The sequence below is a fragment of the Accipiter gentilis genome, chromosome 23 (assembly GCF_929443795.1).
Source record: "Accipiter gentilis chromosome 23, bAccGen1.1, whole genome shotgun sequence".
In the NCBI taxonomy this organism is placed as follows: Eukaryota; Metazoa; Chordata; class Aves; order Accipitriformes; family Accipitridae; genus Astur; species Astur gentilis.
This window is the reverse complement of record NC_064902.1, coordinates 21,355,818-21,371,832: the sequence shown is the minus strand read 5'-3', so window position 1 is coordinate 21,371,832 and position 16,015 is coordinate 21,355,818. Positions and strand designations below refer to the sequence as shown.

General features: G+C 43.5%; 1 protein-coding gene across 2 annotated transcripts in view; it reads right to left on the bottom strand.

The window, feature by feature from the left end:
• The window catches only part of CHL1 (cell adhesion molecule L1 like), a 141,661-nt gene extending 133,867 nt beyond the window's left edge, over positions 1 to 7,794 (bottom strand). The window contains exon 1 of one of the 2 annotated variants that reach the window (XM_049826742.1): positions 7,715 to 7,794. The gene's annotated coding sequence lies outside the window, so the exon portion shown is untranslated. Of the gene's footprint in view, positions 1 to 7,268; positions 7,319 to 7,714 lie in introns of those variants that run through there. The other variant, XM_049826741.1, reaches the window with a different exon arrangement.
• Positions 7,795 to 16,015: the final 8,221 nt, after the last annotated feature.

Below are 16,015 nucleotides of genomic sequence, written 5' to 3'. Positions count from 1 at the left end.
CAGGAGACAAGAACACGCCACTTGATAGGAGACACCATTACAAAGCTCCCAACCTGCGTGTCTGCGGCGAGCCCGAGCGCGCAGCCTGTTACAGCGTCCTTACTGACGGACACGACAAGCCCACGCGGACGTCGGACACGATCCTCCAGAAGCCCAGATGGCGTAAGTCAGTGTAACTCAATCATCCTCAGCTGAACCACAGTAATTTGTATCAGTCAAGGACCTGAGCCATTATGCCTATTTCTCAAACTGGTTAGGTTGTAAATTAGATTTTCATCACTCCTGGGACAAAAACCTGACTCTGCTGAGGTCAGTGGGAGTTTGACCATCTATTTCAGTGGCGCCATGACTTCACCGGTAGTTTTCATGTGCAATATTAATCCTGGAAGTCATCACAGTGTATCGGGTTTATTACTTTCCTAAAAATATATTAAATTAAATCTTCCATTAGACTCGCAGATACTAGTAATTCAGTTCTGTGTTATTTTCTTCTGCTCAAATGTAACAAAAGGAATATTTATCTCAAAGGATTTGGGATTTTAATTACCAAAATAGCTACAGTTTTGACTGATGCTTCAGCAGAACTCGTACAAAGTAAGGACTGAATACAGTTTATTCAGCTGTAAAACTGCCTCATGACCAAGAAGATCAGATGGGACCTTCTCTGACTCATATCAGGTCAAAATAGAAATCCTCTAAAATCCATTTCCTACAATGAAATTCTACTAGAACGATGTCGTTGGTGGAGTAATATGAAAGAATAACCTATGGAAAACAAAGCACAGGGCCCTTATCCAGTAACACACCTGAGCAATAGCCCCAATTTGAGTTAATCCTTCCACTGAAATCAGCAAACATATTGTGCTTTAGAGTATTTTGCCTACGAAGTAGTAAACCCAACAAAATCAGGCAGACAGGCATGGGTGCAAACACGCACACAGACCTGTATCAACCAACACAAACTGCCCCAGTACTGCAGAGGGAAGGATTTTAGTGATGTGACCGACCAAACACACTGGGCTATGAGATCACTCTTGGAAAAAAAATGTAGGTGCTTCAAACCCTACAGACAATCTCTTATCATTAACAATTCTCTGATTTCAGTAAACTAAAAAAAAAAAAAAAAAAAAAAATGTGAATTCTGTGAATATGTCTTAAAAAAAAAAAAAAAAAAAGCCATAGAGTTAATCACTACTGTTAGCTGAAAGCATTGTTATGGTATTTTCTAACAAAAAAAAAAATCTGCCCTGGAATAATAATTTTACTTTTTCTATAAGCAAAGCAATCTTTCATCAAGACTAATTTTATTTCAGGCACTGGGGATACAGCAATGGCACCAGCCATTTTTTACTGAAACATTGTTCCAGGTTTCCATCAGTTTTAATACTGTAACACACACGACATAACTGAACGATGCATTTTTCAAATATACTTTAAAGCTGTGGGAATACACCCCTTAAAGGCAGCCCTCGCTTCCTTTCAAGTGCCATACAAGCACAGCAGGCAGCATTCAAAGCCACCTTTTCTGTGTCAGCCAGCGGAAAAGGCTGACAGGGAATTGGTTGTGTCACACTCAAAAAGTCACCAAAGGAGACGCAGACTGAAAGGTGGATGGGCCCGATTCTGCAATTTATTTTTCCCTATTCCTCTTAGGACATTACTGCCTAGCCAATTAATTTCAGCCGGGAGACTGTCCTGAATAGCGACTGCCAACCTTTCACAGTCGTCTCTAGGGTCTCCCAAAAAAATGGAGACACTTGAAATGAGATTTTTAAAAGCACTGAAGTCCCCTGACTAAGCTATATTGAAAGGTAGGAGGACTTTGGCTCGCTGAAACGTTTAGATACAATTCTTTGGAACTGGAGTCTTGGGCTTTCACTACTTGGCTTGTTTACAGTTAAACTTTCTGTTCACGAGGGCGTTGAGACTTCCCAGCCACAACAGACCTTCAGACACGGGTTCATCCCACCTCTAAAGTTACAGCCCTCTCCACCTCTAAAAAAAGACCAGCAGCCACAAAAACTTGTGAAGGCGCAACCCACGTGCTGCCTTCCACGCTCCTGCGAGGAAGAAGAGGAGGAGGAGGAGGAGGAGGAAGAGGAGGAGGAGGAGGAGGCAGGAGCATCGTTGGGCAGGCGAGAGCAGCCCAGGTGGGGTCCGGGCTGAAGACCAAGAGCATTCGCAGAGCGATGTGAAGGTCACCGGTGCACATCTTGCTGCTGCACAGGGGCAGCCCAGGGGAAAAAGTCCACGACCAGTACACAAGGTTCAGCTTTCCCCACCTCCTCGATCGCAAACGTGGGGAGGATGAAACGGGGACACTACGAGAAGCTCCGTTTTTTGCCACGGCGACAGCGGTTGTTTGGAGATTACCTGTTGGGAGCTCGGCGTGGGGCTGTCCCCGAGGCAGCTCAGCCTGGCTGACAGACCGGCTATTACAGCCAGACCGGGAACCATCTGTTAAAAATATCCTCGAAAGCTGCACTCTTACAGAAAAAACCCTGCCCAGGCTCGACCATTAGCTCCTTCTCCCCCAGCTGCTCAGGCTTGAATCCAGACATCTCTATTTCTTCTCTGCGGCAGAACAGGAGCAAAGATGAGGATGAATCCAAGCAGGCTCCTCCCTGTCCTCCCCAATCACCCCTTCACCCTCCTCAACCCGAGTCACGTCCCCACCACACCTCTAATTTCATACCATCTTGTTGCTGAATCAGCAAAAGGAGAAAAACACCTGAAAAGAGAAATTGGCAATTTTCTTGATAAATGGAGAAAAGAGAGGGCTAGGGAGGCTCAAAAGAAATTATGAAGACTTAAAAGCCCTAATGACGAAAGCAACATAAATCTTGTCCTTCTTGCATGGAGCAGGATCTGCGCCTGGAGGTCACACTCGAAACAACTAACACTAGTTCAGCTGTAACAATAAACACTAATTTTAATGATGAACTGTTTTCCATCTGCCTTTTTTGGAGTTTTATACATCCAGGTGTAATGAAGGAAGAAGGAAACATCTGCTAGGGAACGCTGCAACCTCAGAAAATAACACATCACAACGGCCGTCACAGCTCCACACTCTGCGTTTCACATGGGGTGCCTGGACACGCTGGGAGGAAAAACCCGAGACACCAAATATTACCGTGTACCTTCATCGATTTATAATGCAGAGGCAATCACTAATCAGCATTTGTGTATGCAAATGCACTTAGAGAAATCAATGCATAAAACAGATACAAGGAGAGTAGCTGTGAAAAAAAACCCCAACGACAAACACAACCTTGAGTTTTGGGCATTGACTTTGTTGCATAGAAACAGCAGCAAAAAAAAACCCACAACAAAATCAAACAAGCTCACGTGTACCTAAATCTTTACCTAAGTCTATCTAAGCCTAGAAGGGCAATTACAAGTACACAGATTATGACCTATAGTAATCTTAGCCTAGGAATATTGACAATGAGTTGAGATTTAGTTCGCTGTGGTCCACAAATGGCAGCAGTTACTACAGGCACTGCTACAACGTCCCCTTCTAGTCCAATACACCGGTAAATCATGCAATACCGAAGCTCTTTGTCTAGGAAAGAAGAGAAATACCTCGATTCCTTCTTCTCACCAAGAGGGAGAAAGAAATCTTCCAGAACGCCAACTACTATCTGAGTAAATTAAATGCTGTGACAGCCTGCAGTTCTCCTAGCCCTAGTATGCTTTTTCTTAGTTAGGACTTTAGAAGGAAAAGGCTATGTCTATATTAGCAAGTAGCAGAGCTCAGAAGGGCATAGATGAGTAGAGCAAAACGGTGCTGGGAACCCCAAATCCACCCACGCACATTGCAAAGGCTTCGCTTCAGCTCTAGGCAGGAGGCCACGGATGAAAAACCCATTAGCAGCTGAAGTGCACAAAATAAACTCCTGAAACAGATATTCTGGCTTAGGTTCATCCGAAATTAATCCGGTTTGTGCGGTCTCCCCAGAAGGCAAACCAAAGCACAGCAGGTGGGGATGGGACAACTGCAAGATTCCCTTCCAAGGTGCACTCCAGAACTAAGATGCCAGCGTACACGGACCCAGGGGTAACAATAAAGGGTTCACTGACATAAAAATATAATTCCACGTGTATGAAGTGCATGCAGGATGCTGCAACCTGGTTAAAGCCAATATTAGTACTTTGTGTGTACAGACCCATGATAACATTTATCTTCCTTTGGTTCTTTGAGTACTAAATCTGTTATTTCCTTACACAAAATTGCTCTGTTAAGAAAGCAGTGTCTTCTGCGAGGACAACCCAGCAGAGATCTCCAGCCATGTGGGCTGTAGGATGGGCTAGACTGCCCTGACGTAATTCGGACAACAATCAAACCGCACGCTCCATCTTGCATTTAATTTACTCATAATGGAGCGTGGGGTAACGCCACAAGACCTTGCAGGATCTCACGTCTCGAGACAGCATGAGGGGATCTGTTCAAAAAGCATTTGGTAGATGACTGTCTTTGTTAAGACTTCTTGTCCCACTAATTATTTTGGGTTTTGAACAGCAGTCTAACCGAGAAAGGGCAATTGAAACTTGTTATAAAACACTGAGGACATCACCACCAGAGCATGGCTTACAAGTAAGATTCCTGCTCTTTTCTTCGCACCCATGCTGCTCCCCAGACCCTGTACTGGGGCATCGATTTTAATTATACATAATCTGAGGTTGTTATAAGGTGGGCTTTGTGCTAGCAAAAAAAAAAAAAAAAAAAAAAAAAAAAGATCTTTAAAAAAAACAGAATTTCTACTTTCCTGGACAAATATACCAAAAAGAAATTGTGGCATCTTGGTGGGTTGCTAAGCAACCAAGAGCTCCAGTGTCACTTGTTTGTGATCAATTCAAGTCATTCATCAGGAGCTGAAGCACCAGCTCAGGAATTCCAACAAATCTGCGCCTTGGGAAAGCCACGGGGACTTCCTGCCACACAATAACACTTTCTTTCCTCCAAGATAAACTTTGTAGATGTTCTTTTGATCTGTGTGATATGTTAATTCATTAGTCTTAACATATTGCTAATGGGAAAAGCTATAATTAACTAACTACAGCATTGTAACACATGCAAGATAAACTGAACTAATTAGTAGTGTTTAAAGTAGTCCCTGTCCTCTCCCACTGGGGAAAGGAGCAGATCCCTTCTTATCACAGAAGCAACTGTCCACAACATCGTTTTATGTAACTTACAGCTACCTTTTTCTTTTTCCCTTCATTTTTCCTTCTAAACTTAAGTGATAAAGTATATATTATTGGCAAACGAGATGGCTACAATCCAAGCCACTGGAGGTACACATACATGTCGTGAATAATGTAATCTTTCATTAAAATGAAGGCTTATCTGCTGGGTTTCTTGGGATAAAGAAGTGGACTGTTGTACTTTCATTCATTAATGACTGAAGTAACACACACTAAATGCCCATAATAATTACATTCACTCACACTGACAGTGAGTTAAATGTAATCAAAGTGTATATAGCTGAAGTATGGTCTCTTCATCTCAGCCTCAGATTCAAAATTCATTTTATTCCTATTTTGATAACAATAATAAATTGCAAGAGTTTAGAGAACGAACCGGTTTAAAAGCTGTGTTGCATATGGCAAAACTTCTACAACTCTTGGATTGCTGACAGGTTTTTTCTACTAAAGATATTTCATGATGCTTTTACATATATTGTGCAATATTCCTGAAGGAACTCCATTACCTCCTGCAAACCTTGGTGGTATCTTATCTTTTGCATTTCATGTTAATGTAACATAGTCTAGTCTTGTAGTTCTTCTGTAAGCCAGACTCCACTGACAGCAGATGTTCAGCCTCAGTAAGGACCACAGAAACTGGCTAACAAGAATTTTCTAATTTTTTAATGACTCATTGGGAGAGGTGGGTTTTGGTTTGGTTTTGTGTTTTGGAAAGACAAAGAAAATTCCTTACTTTTAAGACACAGAAAAGTGTTCACGCAGCAGTAGTCGAGCACTCTAATACTTCACGCCAGTAAAAGCCAAGCAGAGGATCACGGGAAGCAATGGGCAAAGGATCACATGCACAGCTCCGACAAGGCAACCTTGCATGGGTGTTCACGAATGGGCAAAAATTACACATTCATTTTAAGGTGCAGGTTTTTCCCCCGTCTCCTTTCCTCAGGCCTGTAACTAAACTCATAATATTTATTATTTATTGCTTTTGGAACGGTGTTTGGGAGAGCTACATAACGTGTATTTAACTCAGTTGCATCAAACGAACCCTCGACAATCAAACAAAAATACCACCTGTCAGGTCTCTGGTGAAATTTTCCAAAACATGTTTCAAGCAAAACTATTCCTAGGTAGCACTGAGAACAAATTCACTTGCTTTCTGTCTGTTGAGTTATGGTTGAATACCTGTATGTTATCCAAGATATCATAGTTTAGCTCCTTTCTACCCCCAAATAAGAGGCAAAGTAATATTAGTCGTAGAAGCGATAGATGAAAAGTCTATTTCCATTTACTGTGTCCGACTGTTAGAAAACAGAACCTCCTTGCATTATGAAGACCTAAACCTAGCCGAGACCGCTGATGCCCTGATCGTGCAACGCAAATTAATAACACACAGCACACGACACCGAGGTTTAAAGATTCTTACAGCTCTCCTGGAGCGCAACACAATCACAGCACTTCCCCGGGGGAAAAAAAAACGGGGCGGGGGGGGACGACTTTTCTAATTATTTAGGTATTGCAGGGAAAAAAAAAAAAAATAAAATACTCTCCAAAAATCACTAGTGAAGGAAAGAAGAAGCGTTTTGCCACAGACGCCTGACATCCAGGCTTGCAAACTTGAACCCACCTAAAACCACACGAGACCGCGCCAGCCCCCAGCCCACTCCCACCGTGCTTTTGACCTCCCCGGACCCCCCCGGACCCCCAATTTCCCACCCCCCACCCCCCAATTTTCCGCATCCAACCTCCCTCACCCACATCCCCCGGGCTCCGCACCCTCCCGCAAACTTTCCCCGGGGCAGCGGCTCCTCCACCCCGCCGGGACGGGAGAGCCCGAGCGTACAAGGAAGAGGGAAAAAAGATTCATAATAATAATTATTATTATTATTATTAAAGAGGCTTTTGGTGGAAAAGGCAGGGCGAGAGGAGGAGGCGACCGGGGCAGCGGGGCACCCGCGGTCCCAGCGCTCTCCGCCAGCCCCGAAAGGGGACTGGGATGGGAATGAGGATGGGAATGGGGATGGGAATGGGGACAGGGACACCCCCCCCCCCCCCCCCAGCGTTACCTTGAGCCCTGCACGGGCAGAGCCGGCAGCTCGCAGGGCGGTAGGGAGGGGGGGGGATGATGGCCGGAGCCCCGTCCCAGCTTTCCAAATTAATGGCTCCACCCCGGAAAAAAAAAAAAAAAAAAAGGAAAAAAAAAAAAAAAAAAAAAAAGGAGGCGGGGGGGGGGGGGGGGGGGGATGGGGGGGGAGCCCAACCACCCCGAACCCAGCTCCACACCCACGAGAAGGAAGAGGGGTCCCTCCGTGACTGGCATCACTATCTCCTCCGGCAGAGCTTGCAGGGAGCCATGGCAACGAACCCCCCCGGCACCTTCCCAAACCTCTGCCCGCCTTCCCCCCCCGCCCCTTCCCCGAGGTTGGGAGAAGGATGGGGGGGGGGGAGGGGGGGGGTTGAGGAAAAACCCCGAGCCGCCCCCAGCCCCCCGGTCCCTCCCGGCGGTTCCCACCTGCCCGATCCGACGTCCCTCCAAGCGAGAGCCGGGAACCGGCTTCTCCGGGCGGCACCTGGGGATGGAGGGGACGGGGCTGGGGCTTGGGGGGGGGGAGCCCCAGCCCTGCCCGACCCTCCTGCACCTCCCCTGCCCGCCTCCAGCCTCGGGGGGGGCAGCGCTGCCGCCTCCCGTCCGTGTCCCCCCCCCTCCCCCCCCCCCGCCGCCGCCTTCTCCCCGCAAAGGGAACGGCTGGGCTCGGGGCGGGGATGGGGGTTTGGTGTCGGTCAGTCGAGAGCCAAGGCAAGGAAGGGGTTAAAGAAATGGGAGGTGGATTTGGGGGGGGGGGTGGGGGTGGGGGGACGGGACACGGTTTGCCATCGGGAAGATCCTCGCTCGGTAGCTCGCACTTTGGAGGGGGGCTGCTAAAATGGGGGCTTCTGGCGTTGCTTTTTTGGAGGAAAGGGTGAGGGGTCAGGAAAGCTCAGATGGGGATGGGTCCTCCCCACCCGTGTGCTCGTCAGGGCAACAGCTAGTGCTTTATAGGTACAAACCTCTGAAAACCTGTCTTTTCCTCGGGTTTTTTTGCAAATGCCCCTCTTCCCCATTCTTGCTGCGTGCGCTCTACAGCGCGCGCAACCACAAAAACCCGATCGGGTTGATGTGTGTGTGCTTGAACACTCGGAGTTTCTGCCTGTATGGTTTACTTCGGTAATCCCTTTGTGGAACGGGCTAAATTTTTAAGTGATTGCTGAAGACAGTCGTCACAAATCTGCCAGTCATTTTCTTAAGCGCTCCATCCAGAGACGCCGTGTGGAGGTGGTGAAGGTCAGACATAATCATTTTCATGAGGACTTGGACTTCTCAGACAATTTTCTGTCTCACTGCTGACCTTTGGGTGTTTTTCTTTTCTCTGAGCCTTGTCTAATGCAATGAACAATAATCATAAAGTAACATTCACGGGCATTAAACCATAAAACCACCCTACCGAATCACAGTTAGCACTCACGGGGATTATTATCATTTGGGTTAAAGATTTTTCGGACAGTAGCAATCAGAATTTGTGGAGGTGCTGGCCAACTCGTGTTGTTCGTCTCCAGCCGATTTAGGTAGGTGAGCTTACTTTTTGGACAAGAAGTAAATAATTACATTTAAGGAAAGCTATTATAAACTAAAAGTGGCAGTAAAAGAAAAAAAATCCGAAAACTAGTAGGGAAAAGGGTAGAATAGCTTAATATACTTGTTCTGTGTTAAGAAAGCAAATGCAAAACTCTGTTAAAGCAATGTTATGCTTGATATTTTCGTCATGCAAAGTCAGGCAATTCATAGATCTAATTTTCATATTAAACTATGTTTAAGTCAATTCCTGCCAATATAAATGCCAAAGTTCTCACCAATTGCATGGAGAAAAGCTGCTATTATGTAAGGAAAGCATGCTGTGGTTGCTTAGAAAGCTCTGACGTTGGGCAGTCGGATTTCTGCGCAGCGGAGGCCCGGCCCAGAGCACACATAAGGGAACGGGACTTCTCCCTTTGAATCCCACTCTCATAGCCAAATCCTGAATTGACTTACTGTTTCGTCCAAAGACAGTGAAATGGTATGTTTACAGCACGTTGCCTTCCAAAGCAACCAACAGCTAAGCAACAGGCCTGTGCCCCCATGTCGCAGAAACCTCGGAAAACAAATGGAAAAGGAGACAGCTGTAGAGGAACGTCTCGACCGTGTCAGGGCTGCCGATGCACTGAAAAGCCATTTGACCCAGTAAAGACGTGGCCATCGGAGACCGAGTCAAAATCCAGAGATGACTGGAGATTTACTGAAGCGTTGGCAAAAACTGAAGACGCCAAGGGTGGGAAGCTGTGCCCTGCTCGTCTGGGAGCAGAGATAACAGAGCTGGCCGGAGAGCTGGGAAGAGCTGGCATTGCCCCTCCTGCTATTGCCAAGAAGATGAAAAACGGGGGCAATGACTCTTACCCACTTCTGGCCAATACTGCCCTCCTCCTGGGATGCCTCAGCAGTACCAAGAGTTTCCAGGCTGATTTCTGCAGGGCTCTGACATAAAGAAGAGACACGACAATTTAATTACCTCCAGTGACTGCTTGAGGCAGGGCTGCTGCCAAAGTCAACTTCCCAGGCTGCCCATACCTACGTCGCAGCATCCACTACCCAGATACGCCGTGCCACGAACAGAAGGAAGCTGGGCTCCCAAAATGCAGCGACCACTTAGACTTTCATTTCCCTGCCTAGCTAGCCCAACTTTTAGATCCTCCCTGGCAACGTGATTTCCCCAGGGTCTTCTTACATTTTCAGGTTTCAGCCCGTAATACGGAAACCATTAAATGGTTTTAATTTTTTGACACAGAGTCGTGCAGAAAGTTTTCCTTCCACTAGGAAGCCAGCTGATGGAAAAGTCAAAGTACGTCAGCTTACCAAAAACCGCTCCCTGCTGCCAAAATAAAACGTGTTCTTGTTCAAGACACGGCACTAATAGCATCTATTTCCAAGACTAGGGTTTGCCTTAAGTAAAGTGTAAATAGACATAATCCATAGCGCTCCAGATTTCACTGGGTAATGAAACAGGGCAAATGTCATCGCACTTAAGTCTGCACAGAACAAAAATAAAGACAGAGAAGCACAGTTCGGTCCTGTCCATGTCTCCACAGAACTGCTCTTTATTTTGGGATTTCCTGCTGAAAATCAAGGAGCCTTTTCATCAAACCCACTACTTGATGTGATACTGAGAGCACAAGGCTGCTAGAAACTTCAGAAAAATTCATTAAATCTCTCCAGGCTAGTACTGATCACATATTTAAAATACCCATTAAATGCATAATATTGTCTCAAATCAAGTGTGAGGAAAAAAACTTGGAATATTTATCTCAGGAGTTGTCCAAAGAAACCGGAAGGAATAGAGGGTGTGTTTGTGCCTACTGCAACTTTAACTTGTTACCTGATTCACTGAATGTACTCTCGAGCAACATCTACCATTTTAAAATCAGTTCCAGAGTCTGATGGGAGGCTCAGAAGATTTCCGATCTTACTCTAAATGCCCCTTAAGGTACATGAAATACTCAGGACAAAAGAACAGATTGGCCAGACTTTCTTCAGAGAAAATTCATTTTGCTTGCAATTGCCAGCACATATCCCACCACCACAGCTCGTTAATAAAGATGATGGAATTTTTCAAATAGGTAGATATGCAAAAATGTGAACGTACTTGAATATCAAAAGCCACAATTTGATTTTTTTTTTTTTTTTTTTTTTTTTTTTTAATGCTAAGTTTCTGGCAATCTGTTTTGGTCCTGGACAAATTAAATGGCTAAAATAATTGACATCATGCCAACTAGCATTTTTTCCATGTCAAAATTTGGTTTGGAAATTATGCCCTACTGCAACATTTCACAGCATTTTCATAAACTTTGGAATTTTTAGAATATTTAAATTATACCAGCTGAGGTGTATATTGAGAAGCACAAAAGCTCCATTACAAACTTTGAGCTCATAGGGAAAGATTTCATCTGTAAAAGGCAAAATACAGATGAGAGAGAGTGATGCATATCCCACTAATGCTTTCTTAAACTTGTATCTGAGTACACATCATCATTAGCCTTGAAATGTTGAAAGTTAGATAGGTCTTGACCAGAACAGAGAAGCTATAGATGTGCTAGAAAATGCTCATCTATTCCTTCATAATGAGAATACAGGAAAAATCCATGTGATCAAAGGACAGCAAATTTAAAATGAATTAAAGGAACTACCACTTTTCGCAGTTCGAATCAGTCCCAGGAATTTAGGCTTTGAAGAACCTGGAGTGAAATGTTGAGATTTTTTTCTTAATATAATTTTTTAAAGGCTGGATAATTTTATGACTGCTAATAACATTTGTAACTATGCAAGCTAAGATAATAACAACGGTAATCAAATCTCATGCTTCAGGGCATAAATTGATTGCTTGAAGGGGCTATGGAGGTTTTTCTTTTTTCCCACTGCTGAGTACATGATTTCACAACTGACTAAGTGCATTACAAGGGGTGTGTTTGCTACTGTAGCTAGACAATTGATCTAATCCGTAATAACAAATACGACACCAAAATACAGTGAGCTGCCTATCTGCTTTGCAAACACTAATGGATTTAGGATCAAATTCAGTGAAATATTTGGTTCTTATTTTCCAGTTAGCTTCCTACAGTTCTTTTGAAAGAAAGCAGTAAGGTCTAGATTAATAAATAAATAAATAAATAAATAAAAACAACCCAAACCACATGAAACTTAGGAGCAAGAATCTTACAATGAATCTTAAAGGCCCAAGTTAGGGAAATGGGTTCCTCCATACTTAGGTTCAGATTCAAAGATGGGGATGAAAAACAATCAATTCATGGAGTATCAAATCACCACACAGGCTGACCCATGCATCTCCTATGGCCGGCTTGTAAGAATTCAACCATATTTTTCCATCAAAAAAAGAGGCTGTGGTTCTCTTTTCTTTGAAAAACAGGCACAGCAAGAGATGAGAGAGCTCAGCCTGGAGATGGGGATTTAGGTTTAATTCCCAGCTGTACCAGAAAGCTCCACACAAGTTTGCATTCTGCTCCAGGACAGACAGACTGAGCTCTGTAGAACACATTGCATCAAGCAGAAGATAATTGAAGATTCAGTAGACACAGCCTGTAGCAAAACTGAGCCTCACCTTCGTTACGGAATTTGTGGAGGGAAGGCTTGAGCTCCAGTGGTGCCACAACAGACTATTCATGCTTTTTGCTTCAAGCATTCACTAAAGATCCTAGAACCTGTCCAGAACGCTTCTTTCTGAATGAATATATAATATAACATACAAGAACAACTTTGTAATTTCTCATCTTTGATGGCATTGCTTGTTAAGTGAGACCTTTATCATTCCAGGTTTCAGGTTTGGGTTGATTTGCTTTGGCTTTTGGTTTTTTTGGGTTTGCGTTTTATTTTTGGTTTTGTTTTTTGGTTGGGTTTGGGTTTTTTTTCACTGCGCAGTAGTGACATTGACAGATATCACACTTCAAAGCAGAAATCCATAGCACAGGTTTCAAGTTCGTACATGTGTTGAACGTAGAGATCTGCCACGTCAGTTTAGTTGGCCACTCCACCACAGACACCTTCTCCTTTGGTAGCCTGCCCAGAAATCTAGTTGGCGTGTACCAGTTTCTGGGCTGAAGCTACAAAACTGTAAGTCCAACAGAAAGGCTGTGCCTGAACGGCAGACCAACGCACGCCCGGTCATCCAGCACAGAATGGGACAAGGTCATTTATAAAGAAAAGCAAGTACCGAACTCACAAAAAATGCCATCTGAAAATGTATCTTTGGTCTCTGCGCAGAACTGGCACAAAGCCCAGAAAGAGCAAGCCACAATATTTAGAGAAGTGGAATTGTGACTCACGTCAGGACAATGGCATTGATCTCATTCATTTGTGGAAGAGATTAAAGAGGCCTAGAAATAAAGATTTTCTATTTCCTGAACAATAACTGCTAGTCACTGGACAAAACATCAGCAACAAGGTCCCCACAGATGCTCTTATTCTTGCCTAGTGTGGAGGTGGGATATGTAGAACGAAGCCTTTGCCTGGATAAGCCATGAACCCAGTCATAGCTTTTTCAGTGATGTAGATGAGACCTATCGCTCACCAACTACTGAATAAAACGAATTCTTTTTGCTTTCTGTCAAGGTCAACTGGTGTAATTTGCACGTAATGTCTACTGCCAAAACCCTACATTGATATAAAACAACCTGATTATCTATACAGCCCTATACAAAAAAACCCCAAGTATTTTAAAGAAATTGTTTGTGCACCTTTTTCCGCTGAGAGTCTAACCCATTTGGATTATAATAGCAAGTAACATTTACGGAATTATTGTAGCTACCTTTGAAAGCAAGCACAGTTATGAATGTAATCAGCTGATTCAGAATTACCAGGGACCCCCCTCCCAAGTTCTGCAGACACATGAACAAGATGATTACTGAGGGGTTCATTTGGTTTTCATGAGAAAAGAAGAAATGACACTGATCTCCTAAGACAGGGACAAACAGTGGTCTTGGCTAATGCTATCATTTGTATTCTTCCATTTTTTATGTCCATATAGTGAAACGGTTTTATTAAAATAACCTACATTAAAGTCCAAATCGAAAACAAAACACTAGATGGTTTGTTGCTGAACCATTTGGTGCTCCCCGCGTTCCTTTACCAATTTAATCTGACTGGTGGGTTGCAGGGTGTTCAATAGGTCACCTGCATCAGCAATTTCAGTCCAGACAATTTGCTTCTAAATACTACATGGTATGATACACATTTTCCAATTACATTTCAGACTGCTTTTAAATTCTGCTAGACAGACGAAGTTATATGAAGAATAGAAGGCTTCGGAAACAACAGCATACAAATAACTGCACATTAAAACAAATTTTTTTGCACAGTCAAGCTATACAAAGTTATTAATGTGAGGAGGAGAGCAATAGCTTGATCAACAACATAAGACTTCTTTTAAAAAATATTGGCAATTCTCATCTAACAGAATACGTAAATGATTTATCCCTCTTCAATGTCCTTCAGACGAGACATTCAAGGAGAAAAAAATTAGTACTGTGAATATCAGATACAATAATTGGGAAAACACTCTAAAAACAAGCATACTTCTGTCTTACCCTTCAACCTTATATACATATTTATGTATATATATATACACACACATTGATGTTATGGAAACCCAGGAAATTTTATTAAAAATAAGCAACGCTCAGTAAATACTGGAAATACTGTCACCAGGCTGAGGTGATGAGCGTGAGTCAAAAATTACATTCTTACAAGAATGAAACTAAGCACTCCCTTGAAAGTCTGGGGATTACCAAAATGGTCAGCATTATACTTGTCAGGTATGATAATACACCCTAATAGTTTTAGTAGACTCTGCAGGCAACACTTAGTATTTTTTTTTTTTTTTTTCAGTATCTAAATTAAAAGGATAAATACTTCCAAAACCTTCAAATCAAAACTAACAGTAAATGGAGGCCTGTGGTGCAGGGTGACCTTAACCATTTGTTTAGCTGGCTGTAAGCAAGCAATATGCTTTTTCAGAATAGCCAGTAAACGCAATGTGATGGAGCAAGGAACAAGGAATGCAAGGGATAGAATCAGGATCCCTATGAAGAACCTGTGCTCTGAGTGGGACATAAGTCTGAGAGAGATTTAAGAACCATAGGTTGAACCTTATCTGTTTGGAGGGCGACAAAATCCATAGCTGTATAAGCAGAGAGTATTAAGTAGGTATAAAAAGTCTCTATTGCTTTTGTATCTTGTGCTGGTATGTATTTTGGAATTTAAGTGTCTAGTTCTGCCATCTGCAGCTCAGGAGGGATAGCAAACTACTTGTTAGGATTCACAAAGGAGTCAGGGAAACAACAGCAGCATTTGAAAGTACATCTTAGAACGAGCAACGAGAATTCATCAAGTAGCATGTTAAGAGGTGATTAGATTCCGGTCTGTGGTACCAGAGGGAATAGGTATTTTGTAGCGGAGGGCTCCTCTATCCAGCTGACAAAGTATAACAAGATCTAATGACTGGCAGATGAGAAAACTGTTTATTAATTTTTTTCTGAACAGTGAGTTTAATTAACCTTTTAGCAACAATTTCCTAGTTGTGCCAAGTTATTCATGACGGGCCATTATAATATCAAGACTACCTATTTTTCTTAAAAATACTTTTTAGCTCAAGAAAAAAAGATTGAATCGGCAACGTATAATATAAGAAATTCCTGTTGGCTGATCACAAAGGTTGTACTGCAGCCCTTGCTGATGCCCAGCAGTGACAAAAAGCACAACTAAGCGCAGGATCTAGGCCAACAGGACCCTGGAACGAACCAAGGGTGCGCTGCTCCAAAGATGACCTCCAAAGAAACCCCTTAAGCCAAGTCCTGTCAGCAAAACGAAACTGGTTTTGAGACCTGTCTAGCTGCAAAGGGGCTGCAGCTGTAGCAGACCGCGCAGGCTGACCCTGCTCTGTCGTCCTCCCGTTCCTGCCTGCATAGTCCAGCTCTGGGATGGAGCAGAAAAAATCCTCAGTTCCAACAGCTACATCTTGCTCGAGGGCTTGAAAAAAGTTTCTCAGAGAGGTAATGTGCTCCCTCAGAAACCGACGGCAAAAGCGGGTATATGTCATCTTAAACGTGCGTACTAGTTTGGCTAGATGTTAAATCCAACACTGAGGGGAAACAATACCAGAGAAAAACTGCTGTCAAATTCACCTGTATTTAGAGCCATGTGGGTGTGCTATGTTACATACGGATTTAATGATATAGA